This window comes from Adiantum capillus-veneris, chromosome 5 (genome assembly GCF_014529385.1).
Source record: "Adiantum capillus-veneris isolate H3 chromosome 5, ASM1452938v2, whole genome shotgun sequence".
Taxonomy (NCBI): Eukaryota; Viridiplantae; Streptophyta; class Polypodiopsida; order Polypodiales; family Pteridaceae; genus Adiantum; species Adiantum capillus-veneris.
In genome coordinates, this window is record NC_140935.1 from 23,442,858 (window position 1) to 23,454,308 (window position 11,451).

Below are 11,451 nucleotides of genomic sequence, written 5' to 3' on the forward strand. Positions count from 1 at the left end.
CACTCCGAATTTGGAGCGGTGGTCAAAAGAGAAAATGTAGCCCACGCTCTGAATAATCACCTCAAATTTTTTCATGATTTTTGGAGCTACCAGCGGTGAGCTATGATTTTTTGAGTGGACCCCAATCTGCCCACTTTTCTCACAAGTAGCCCTTAGTCTTCTCTCACCCTTCCACACACCTACTCACTCTTACACATCCCTCCCTCTCCTTCCCTCACTCAAACCTGTAATTTCCATGGCTTCTCCCACCCTCTTCACCATTACCCTTCTCTCTCATCCCTATAGTTCTTTTATGAACCTCTACATACATACACCCTCTCCATGTCTCTCTCTATTGCTTCTATGTTACAATTTCATTTACCTCTCCTAAAATATCTAAAATTCAGCATCTTAACCATGATAACTTCTGCAAATTGAGGATTTTTCATCAACAAATCCTCTTTTCATCGTGGTGGTCAACCGTGGCGGCGGCGTAAAGAAGCGAAGAAGAAGAAGAAGACCAGCGGTCATTTTTTCCACAATCTACACAAGGGTGAGTTCAAGCTTCTTCAAAGCTTCACCATCTCAATGATTCTCTTTTAATTCACCCCTCTTCCTTCATCAAATCAACTCACTCTACCCATTGTAAATGTAACATTAACTTTCTAGTGATTACTAACGACTAACATACTAACACAAAATAGCATTGACCTAACCATAAAAGACACCTCACCTCAAGACATTTATAGTAACTCTCTCTCTCTCTCTCCCCTTCCTTAAAACTTACTTTCACCTTATCTACCATCAATAATGCTCTCTTTTGAGCCCACACCCATGACTCAAGCAGACAAAGAAGGCCCGCAATGTTTTGATATTCAAAAAAATCATAATCCTGATTTGTTAGCTTGTAAATTAGGATTTCCAATAATCTTAATATGGGGTCTCCAACCTATAAATAGGCCCCTCTCCTTCTTGTAAAACAACCTCCAACATCTCACATAGCATCCCAACACTCTATGCGTGAGGAGAGACTTAGGTGTAGCAACCACTTGTGAGCTTCACTCTTGGTGTGAGAGAAGCCTTCAAGCTACACATTGCAAGTGTGAGAGAGTGAGTTCCACAAACCTCAAAACCACTATTGTATATGCTCCTTCATCATCAATAAATTGAGGTTTGGTGCATCAAAGGCGTGATTCGACGTTCAAATCTTCGTCCTTCCATTTGTGCAATACGGTTTGGAGAATTCAAGGTGACTTGTGTATTTGAGTTTTTATCGGTTGATCTTGATTTTAGAAAGTGTTTTAGTGTGTTTTTCATTGCCAGTTTTGTGTCCATTGTAAGAGGGTATTGTGGTGAGAGGTCTCCCACACCCTAAGACTGTGTGTGTGTGTTTTGGCAATGTTTAGCAATCACTAAGCATTGAGTGAGTTTATACAAGTTCTACGATAGCATCATAACGAACCATCTCCATTTGCAAGTCACAAATACGGTATTACGCAAGATCCTTTTCTCTCTCTCTTCCCTTTGCTCTAGCTCTCTCTGGTCCAGTTTGTGTGTGTCTTGGTGTGAGGTTGTTTGTGTGCGTTGTGTGGTGCATCTTCTTGGTTGTGCCAAAATCTCTCTTGCGTCCTAGTTCGCATACCATAACTAGGTGGTGCCCCTATCTTGTTTGGGTTTGGCTGTGGGTTTGTTGTTGTGTTGTGCTTGTGGTTGCCCCAGCCCCAATTGAGCAGCACGGGAGCCTTGAGGGGTGTTTAGAGGTCACCTCTCTTGTTGCCCGCCCCGGACCGCCTCAATACTTAGCATAAGAACACGTAGCCGATAACCAAGGAATTATGACAGGAACCTACACAAGTAAAGGGGTGGGGAGGGAACTAAGTGCAGCATGCATCAGCTTTTAAGTCATTTGTTGCAAAGCACATGATCTATAAGTAAAGCTTTTGCTTATAACCACACACAAAAGAATAAGAATCTTTCTTACATATCTGCTCGAACTAAACCTTCTTGTCCAAAACAAGTGCTAAGGCGACAAGAAATTTCTTAGATGTTATACCACAAATCCTGTTAATAAGCACTAAGGCAAACAATACATAAAATGTGGAGCAAACCATAAAATACATCAGCTCATCTTTGTTGATGACTAAGCGGAGAAGACAGACAACCAAGACAAGGGAGTTGATGGGGATAGAGTGATGGAGGAGGTTCAAGTGACAACCTTAGGGGAAACAATAAAGTCAAGGCGTTTCCTCCAAACAAGAAGATCTAGAAATTTTATCATGTTGAAAACACAGTCTGTTTCCGTGTTTTTCATACAATGCATAACATCATGAGCTTCTACTCGAGAGGCACTACATACCTAGCTAGGTATGATTGGGGACAGGAGACCACCGCCCCCTCCCCCCCCCCTCCACTAAGCCGGCGGTCCCTTGTCCCCAATCGTACCTAGCTATGTATGCGGTGCCTCCCTCACAGAAGCTCATGATGTTGAGTTGCGTTGCATTTATTCAATTGAATAATGCAATTTATATCGAATAACTCGTCATTATTCGTGTATTATCGTAAAATATGTGGTATTTTTGAATAATTTATAATCTATCGCCCGATAAACTATCGATCGATACGCTAGATTTATATTTTTTAAAAACGTGTGTCGTTGTTCGATACATTTTTCGATTGATTTTGATTTTGGAGCTTTCTAGTTGTCTACAGCTCACACTCTCTACCTCATACACTTGAGACGCATTGTATTCTCTCTATGTTTATGGCAATGAATTTGTTTTAGAGTTGCTAATTGATGAATTTGTGAGAGTCAAGCAATGTCTTTTTATTTGATTTCCAAGCAATGTCCTCAATACTTATGTTTATACAATTCTCTTCAATACTTGACTTTGTTGCTACTAAATCAAAAAAGTGAGATATATAGCTCAATAGGGAGCTACAACAAGAAAAAGTGAGATACATTATCATGAAAAGATGTTTACATTTCGCCATCTATCATAGGTACCAGGTCATCAACCTCTTCATTGTCTAAACATTCTGTAGCCACTTCCCACTCCATCTCATCGTCACTACATCTCTGTTCCACCACAGTTTCATGAGTTTAAAGCACTCCAAAGTGTACTTCAGTCACACGTGTGGCTATCTTTGTGGGTGCATGAAGGAGAAGCATGTTACAAAAGACGTACACAAGGTCTGCAGCACGAGCAGGACTTAAGCAATTTCTACGCTTTGAGTGCACAAAGTCATAAGAAGACCAATTGTGCTCACAGCTACCACTGGATGCCACGATCGAAAGCACCTTGGTCGCCACATGTTGCAACTCAAATACGTCTCCTCCATATTCTTTCCACCATACTGGGCCTGAAATCTTTTTTATGCTTAAGAACCCAAGGATCTCTGAAAGTTCCTTCCCTATTGGCATAATGCACCCTCTGCAGGAATGCATCCATGCCATCGTCGCCTGGCAACAACTGCGAGCAGATGTTTCTAAAGTCTCTCATCACCTCTTTGTTGGAGGCTTGTCTGTTCATCTGGAACTTTGGATCCAAGACAAATGCAGCACCATGCAATGGTGTGTACATTTGAGCCAATCGTTCTTCCACAAGATGCACGATCTGTGATCTCTCTCTAGCACTATAGTGGTTGTATTCTTTGGTTTGACGCAACGCCTCAGACATGATCCAATACACCTTACCAATGAAAAACTTATTTGTGTTGACAACCCTTAGTAGTTCCACATAGGGCTTACTAACCCCAAAAAGTTTGTCAATGTTCCACCAAAAGAAAGGAGATTACACCAAGGACACACATTTTTGAGCTGCTTCACGATGGCTTGGATACTTGCTGAGCCAAGCCTCCCAACGTCGATCTACAACAGATTCTGTAAGAGCCGCTTTCACTTCAGTGAGATTATTCAAAATATAGTATGATGTAGCAAACCGTGTGGCAGAGAAAATTTGAAGTGCTTTTTCCGGAGACTTAGAGCGAAATAAAGCATATGTAAACTGATGTTCTCGTATAAACTTGACTATTTGATTGGTGTCAATAAGAACCTGTTTTATGAATGATAATCTGCCATATCCTTTAGGAGTAAATTCAGGGTGTCAGCTGCATATCCAATCCATGTAATTTCTGAGTACTTTTCCATAATGACCAAACCCGCTCCTTTGTAGTTTGAAGCATTATCTATAACAATAGTTATCACATTCTTCGGTCCACCCAGTCGAGCAATAGCTCACTCATATACCTTTGTCAAGTAGAGAGATATCTTCTCTTTCAATGAGGTATCAATGGCCTCCAAAAACATTGCACCTTTGGGACAAATTACCATGACATTAATCAATGGTTTTTTCTGCCACAGCTGGTCCATCTATCGAGGGCTATGGTACAGCCAAACACTGGAACAAAGTCAAGCACTATTCGCCTAAGAATCGCTTCTATTGCTCTTGACTTTGTCAACATACTCTGTTCACATTTTATTATAATCAAGATGGGATTCCACAAGCCATGAAGGCTTGTGTCCACTTTAGATGAAATGCAAGCATGTCCTCTTGAGTGAATGCTGCCTGTAGAGTCCCAGGCGTACCGGCTCTACTGGATATCCCGGGACTAGCGTCTATCCCTCCCATGGCACCATTTGGAAAAGTGTAAGGACTTTGAGGTGTTTGGGTTGTTCTCATTGAAGTTCCTTGGTTAGCTCGCATGTCAGCTTCTTGATCTACACTCACTTCTTCTATGTTGACAGATGACGCACCCGTCATATCCTTCTGTCTCTTAGGAAGAAGTCCTGCCTGTTTGTATTTTTTTACATAACCTGCAAAATGGACCCATATGTCGTTACATGGTGCTCCACATTCTTTCACATTGGGACTAAAGCCGAATAAATGTTCTTGATGCGAGTTGCATTTCCGTGCCACTTATGCCCACAATGTTTGCATTTCAAAAACGAAATTATTTTTCCTCTCTCTTTTTCCTCCACATTCAACCACTCTTTTCCTTGCACCATGCTTTCTGACTTCAACAAAATATATCCTACAATCAATAGATACACTATGATTATAATTTTTCACCATAATAGCGCAATGAGAAAGATAAAAGGTTATAGATATGATTTGCTAAATTAAATTGATGAATAAATAGAGTTAAGATAATATTTTAAGGAAAATCACCAATGAATATATCATTCTTGGCTACTAGGTGGTAAAGATCGTTTTCTCAAGACAACCTAGATGAGCGATGGAGTCATCTCATATTCCACTAGCTATTGTTTAAACTCAACCAATCGACCCTAAAATAACTGAGGTATCTAATTTCTATACCAACATACAGGTAAGATCATGAGCTCAATAACATCCATGTGACTCTCAAGTACTATGCATGACTAATATTCACTTGGAGGTAAGAGCTTTCGCTCGATCACAACCTAGTGAATTCTATAGGTAGTCCACCATATGCACTTAGAGGTAACAACATAAGCTCGATAACAACCAAGTGAATCCTACTTCATACCTTAAACCTCACTTGGAAGTAAGAGAATCATCTCATAATAACCAAGAAGCACTAAGTGGACCTATTCTATGCAACCAAGTGAATCCTACTTCATACCTTAAACCTCACTTGGAAGTAAGAGAATCATCTCATAACAACCAAGAGGCACAAAGTGAACCTATTCTATGTCTATATGGAGGTAAGAAAATTTGTTCATGATAACCAAAAGACCCTACATGTAAGTGTATATGTTTCAAAATGTATGAACTAACACTATTATTTGTGCACATATTATATCTATGATAGATTTTAACCCATCAAATATCACTTTTAGTATCTATTCTAAAACAAATAGAGCTAAGAGTATAGCTTCTAATGTGTAGAATTATACATTCGCACCATAGCTAGAAAAGTAGCCTCTAATGCGTACAATTATTTATTTATCTATTCTTAAACAAGTAGAGCTAGAAGTATAGTCTCTATTGCTTAGAGTAATTTATTTAATAGTTAAAGAGTAACTTCTATTGTTAAGAATTATAGGTGATTCAAATCTATATATTTATTTTATTTTTAATGTATAAACATTAAAAATAATATTCTTAAAAAATCAAAGAATTTTTAAGTTGACAACTCAACCTTTCTATGTCGGAGGTAACCTGACACTTTGGTGAAGAAAATTGTAACTAAAACACGCAAATTAGGGCTTTATATACTACTACTATATCGGTCAAAAACATATAGATCAATTTAAACTATCGATTGAAAGCCTATCAATCGATTAAGTATCGATCGATAGTTTATTGATCGATATGTAAGCAATAAAACATTTTTTTGAAAAAAGTTGATGTGGTAGAGATAAATACACACAAATAAATTTTTAGAACCTATTAATCGACCATTATTCATGAATAAAACGAATAACAAATCATGCAACCCAGATGTTGAGGTAAGTCACAATGTGGGAATTATTGTGAGAATTTGTCCAAAACTTCTTGTGCCAGGCAGTGAGCTAGACAAGCACAAACATGTAGACCAAGTAAGTTCGAGGTGAGAACCACAGAAGGAGGATGTTGGGATCGCTAGGCTACCACCCAACCCCAAGCAATAATGTGGAATTGAAGCTCAAGCAAAGGGGAAATTTGAAATCTACCAAACCATTCGTTAAGAGTCTTTTCTATCCTCAGGACTAAGTGGCACGGGCATGGGAGGGTCGGATCTATTGCGGGGGCATTGTGGGCCATAGATCCCAGTGGCGGCGTCGAAAGTAATCTAAGATATCCTAGATTACTTTCGGTTTTCGCCCTTGTGCATACATGTTTTAAGTAAATTAGAGTCCCCCACGTTTCTAAACACGCACATGGAGTAGTGGTTAGGGTATGCGCCTCTCATGGGTGAGGGCACGGGTTTTAAGTAAATTAGAGTCCCCCACATTTCTAAACACGCACATGGAGTAGTGGTTAGGGTATGCGCCTCTCATGGGTGAGGGCACGGGTTTAGAACCCACGCCCGCAAAAGTGGGTACCCTAAATTACTTTCAAAACTCGGGTACCCTAATCTAGGGTACCCGTATTCCATATCTACATCCCACCCTCCCATGCCCGTGCCACTTAGTCCCAAGGCTTTGCTATGAGAAAAATAGTTGGCTAATGAAACCTCGGTCGCTTGCTACACATTGCACACTGATGTCAAGTTGCAAGCACGATGTCCATGTCCATAATCCATGGTGTCCTGTTTAGTCATATAGACACCCGGTCTCCGTCTCCTTTGCTCGCCTACTCGTTCCTTGCCTAGTGCCAACTCACCATAGATATACCAGCTGACAACTTATTGCCGATGCCTTGAGGAGCTTCTCTCTGCTGATCACTCAACCCCCTTGCTCATTAATGGTGGAGCTCGAGAACTGTCTAGAAGAACTTGAAAAGCTGCACGGTTGGACCTTGAATGGCTGCATGCACGGTTGGACCTTCTCTCTGCCCATCTCTCAACACCCTTGTTGTAAGTTTTCTATACACATAACTCAATGGCCATCCCTGTTTACAAGGCCTTGAATAGCTACACGGTGGCCCATCAATGTTTATAAGGCCTTGAATAGCTGCACGGTTGGACCTTCTCTCTGCCCATCACTCAACCCCCTTGCTCATCATCGGGGAGCTTAGGCACTTTTAGAAGATCTTAAATGGGTTAAATCTCTCACCCCAAGTCATCATTCTCTTGACACCTTCCCTCCACATTAACTGTCCACTAACTCTATCAGCCAATTAAATGATTTTCTTTTGATAAGAAACCCAACAGTAATAGGAAACGCTATAGACTTTGCCCTTTACCAGGCCAAAAATAAGCTTTTAACTGGTAGTTGCACTGTTAGTTAGCAAAACCAGACGTCATCACTAAGTCCATAGCCCTTTAGGCATGCCAAAAATGATTAAGGAACACTGGACAACACGCCAAATTTAGAGAGACCAAAATGCACAACCAGCAAGACCTACTATCGTACTCTTGACTGAATTGCTCCTCTCCACTTTGAATACATGGTCTGTTGTGCTTGTTGGCGGTTGCTCTAGTGTGTGGCGTCCTAAGGCCATTGTGAGTTCTCACCTTGTTTGTACAGATCGTATAGCTCGTTTATGTAAGGCTGCTTTTCTGGCTCCAGTGGCTACCTTCAGACACACATAAAGATGGGATCTTCCAACGCCAATTGTGTGCCAAAAAAATGAATCCAACCTATCAAAACCATTTCTAATATGCAACGGAAGATATCAATACACATGGTCCTATCAGCTTGCCATGCAAAGCATAGGCCAAACACCAAAAAAGTTGGGTCGGATACAAAAAAAATGGTAAGTTCAGCCAGGATATATTGAGAGGTGGTAACGGCTAGCACATGGGTGCCATACCTTTTGACAAGTCAGGAGCTGTAGCTGTCATACCTTACTATCAGCAAGTCAATTGTGTGCAAGAAGCGAATCATTCAGATTCCTCCCAGGTGGAGTGCATGAGACCTTAGTACAGTAAAAATAAGGGAGGCAATCGCCCATATCCCGGCCAATATCCATCTAGCATAGGCCTTTAAGAAACTCAAAGCCATAGTTATGCACAACCAATGACACGATAAATCACAATCCATAGTTATGTACGACCAATGACAATACAAATCACCATACGCCAGGAACCCACAGTAGTGTACCGCCATTATTTTACCAAAAGAGAAACTCTTAGATGATTGCGCATCTAAGGGTCATGTAACATTTTGGTTTGAGCATCCCCCTCACCCACTGCCTTGGAATTTTACTGGTAACCGGCTTGATGGGTTGCTGAGAGATGCATGTGGTGGACTGTAGGGTGTGCCACATCCCCTTAGGGTCCAATATTTTGAAGGAGCCCAATACTATGCACACAATTGCTATTGCAAGTAGATCATATGTGAAACCCTAACTCCTTTGCAAAGGGAGGCTCAGACAAGGTAGAGAAGCATCCATAACAGAGTATCAAATGAAAAACTTAGACGAAAACAGAAGCAATAACAAGAGACATCCAAAAATCAAATACCATGTGTTCTCAAGTTCACCACAAAAAGGCTAGCAGATCTCAAGGGGGGCTTTTAAAAAAAACAGTAATCAGGAACTAGCCTCAAGATGCATAAATCTGTGTACCATTAGTTTAGGTCACTGATGTAAACACACTTATTGTAAGCTTCTGCTAAAGGCAGAAATATCATAGCGCCAATCATGATCTGAAGTTTAACAACATAGACACACTTTAGCGAAGGGATTCTGTTACCATCAGTTTATCACCAATTTAACAGCAACAAAAGGATCCATATTTAACATCAGTTTAACAGTATTCAGATTCTGCTACAGAGTTTTTCTACCCTCTAATGAACCATTGTGCGCTCCTTGCCGCACTGTCGAAGCAAGGGACTTGCCAATACACCGTATGCGAGCCACAAACGGCTCCAAGCACACAACAAGCCTAAACTAGCAAACTCAAGAAAACAAAGGGTGTGTCACTCACCGCTCTACGCTCGCCTTCGTGGTGGATTCCTCGCCGCGATGAAGAAGAAGCTGCAGTCGTGCCGCGCTCAACCGCTTCGCCGCCGTCGTGCCTTCGTAATGCTCGATCGCACACACACTCTCCCTCTCTCTCTCTCTCACACACACACACAAGGAGGTGAAGAAGAAGAAGATGGAGATGGAGCAAGAGCACTCTTCAATTGCACAAATGAGAGAATGAGTAAAAATTAGGTTTAGTTGGCTTTTATAGGAGCTCACCCCATTCACACTTGGGCGCCCATGCTTAACCAACTAATCCCTTGAATGTCCAAGTTAAAGTGCGCCTCTCATCGGCGATCACTCTACCTTTCCCTATTGGTCCGACAAGCCCGGTACCTGACTCTATCGAATACATAATACGCGTCCATCGTAGGTGATGGGGTGTCCGTGAGCCGTGAGGGTTAACATGCCCCCCTTCCTGATGTAGATTCCGTCCTCGGAAGCTATTGAGTTGAAGCTGGTTCGTCGAGGTGGAAGAGCATTTGAGATGAATGTCCTTAGCCTTCTTCAGTCACTGCAAAATCAAACAACATTGGCACAGTAATTGCATTCTCTTAAAAAGCATATGCAGTTTTAGGTAGACAAATTGATTGGTAAAAGAATTTCAAACAATTTGTTAGCAATGAACATTAAATTTCAATGTAATCAAATGCATAAACAGATGTAAAGGTAAAAAATTAAACAAGTCTGGGGTCGCTAATTTGACGGTCGAAAAGCACTAGAGATCAAGTATTAATACCATGGGTAAGCTTCTTAATTTTCTGTGGTCAATTAAGTTGTTTAATCGCGAGAGCCAAGTATTCATGTTCAAGGGCTGACTAGAGGCTATATCTAGAAAACCTTGTAGTTAAGCTACCATAAAAGGAATTTCTCATGAAATCATCGCCTGACTGATTACTTTTTCTTTGACCCCCCAAGTTCTTTTCACAGTGATTCAATTATGATGTGTGTGCTTATTTTGTATGCCTTGGGTTTTTTGCTTTTCAAGGAAAAGCGCCCACACTGGGAACCTCTAGGGCTCTAGTACCATAGGCGATACATGTGAGTGAAGTACCAAATCAAGCTGAGATTTCTCTTCCAGCTTAAAATTTTACATTGTGGCACTTTGATTTTTTGCTTGTTCATTTTCAACATTTAAATTTGTAACTTTGGGGGGTCATATAACATTGATACACTCCCCAGGCTCATCACATTAGTAAACTCCCTTTATAATACTTAAGCTAAAGGTCAATAGGGTTAAGCCCACTAGAAAGCCCTAGTACATTTCATACAATGCTGCCTAAATCGGATTAAGAACCTAAGTAACCATTGCTTATTAGGAAGGCATTCCCCATGGTATTAAGAGAAGATTTCTAATACCTAGCTTGGTCAAACTAGCTTAGTCGGACTGCTTGATTTTTACCCCTAAACAAGTGATTATGACAAAACATTACATTGAATTAAATGTTTGATACTAAGCAAATGCACTGAATATTATGCTACCAATCACAATCAAAGCAGACAAACATGGATGCAAAAAGATAAAGGCAATGCTAATGGACAAGAAACACCTGTTTGTGTCGATGGTCGCGCTTGATTTGAAGTGTGAACGAGAGAAAAGTTCCATGAACGTCCAAATCCTATCAATAGGAACACGTTCCTGTACACACTATGAAACAAAAGGAATACCTCCAGGAGGCACATCAGTGGGAAAAGAGAACTTCGCTAATCTCTCAACTCTAAAACAGAAACACTCCTATCGTACTAATCTTACCTTACCCTCCATCACCCAAGTGATGAGGATCAAAGGTTTTTTATGGCATAGGTTTCTGTTTCACTGTACCAGATGTGACATGTGTAGGTCTGAGTCAATGTTTTGCTTTTATTGTGCATACTCGTTTGCTAATTGCTCTTGCTCTTTTTTTCTTTTTTTTTTTTTTTGTGAGTATAAAGCTTT

General features: G+C 40.7%; 1 pseudogene; it reads right to left on the bottom strand.

Moving 5' to 3' along the window:
- Window positions 1-2,956: 2,956 nt before the first annotated feature.
- Window positions 2,957-4,739, bottom strand: LOC147457010 (uncharacterized; annotated as a pseudogene).
- Between the last annotated feature and the right edge of the window lie 6,712 nt (window positions 4,740-11,451).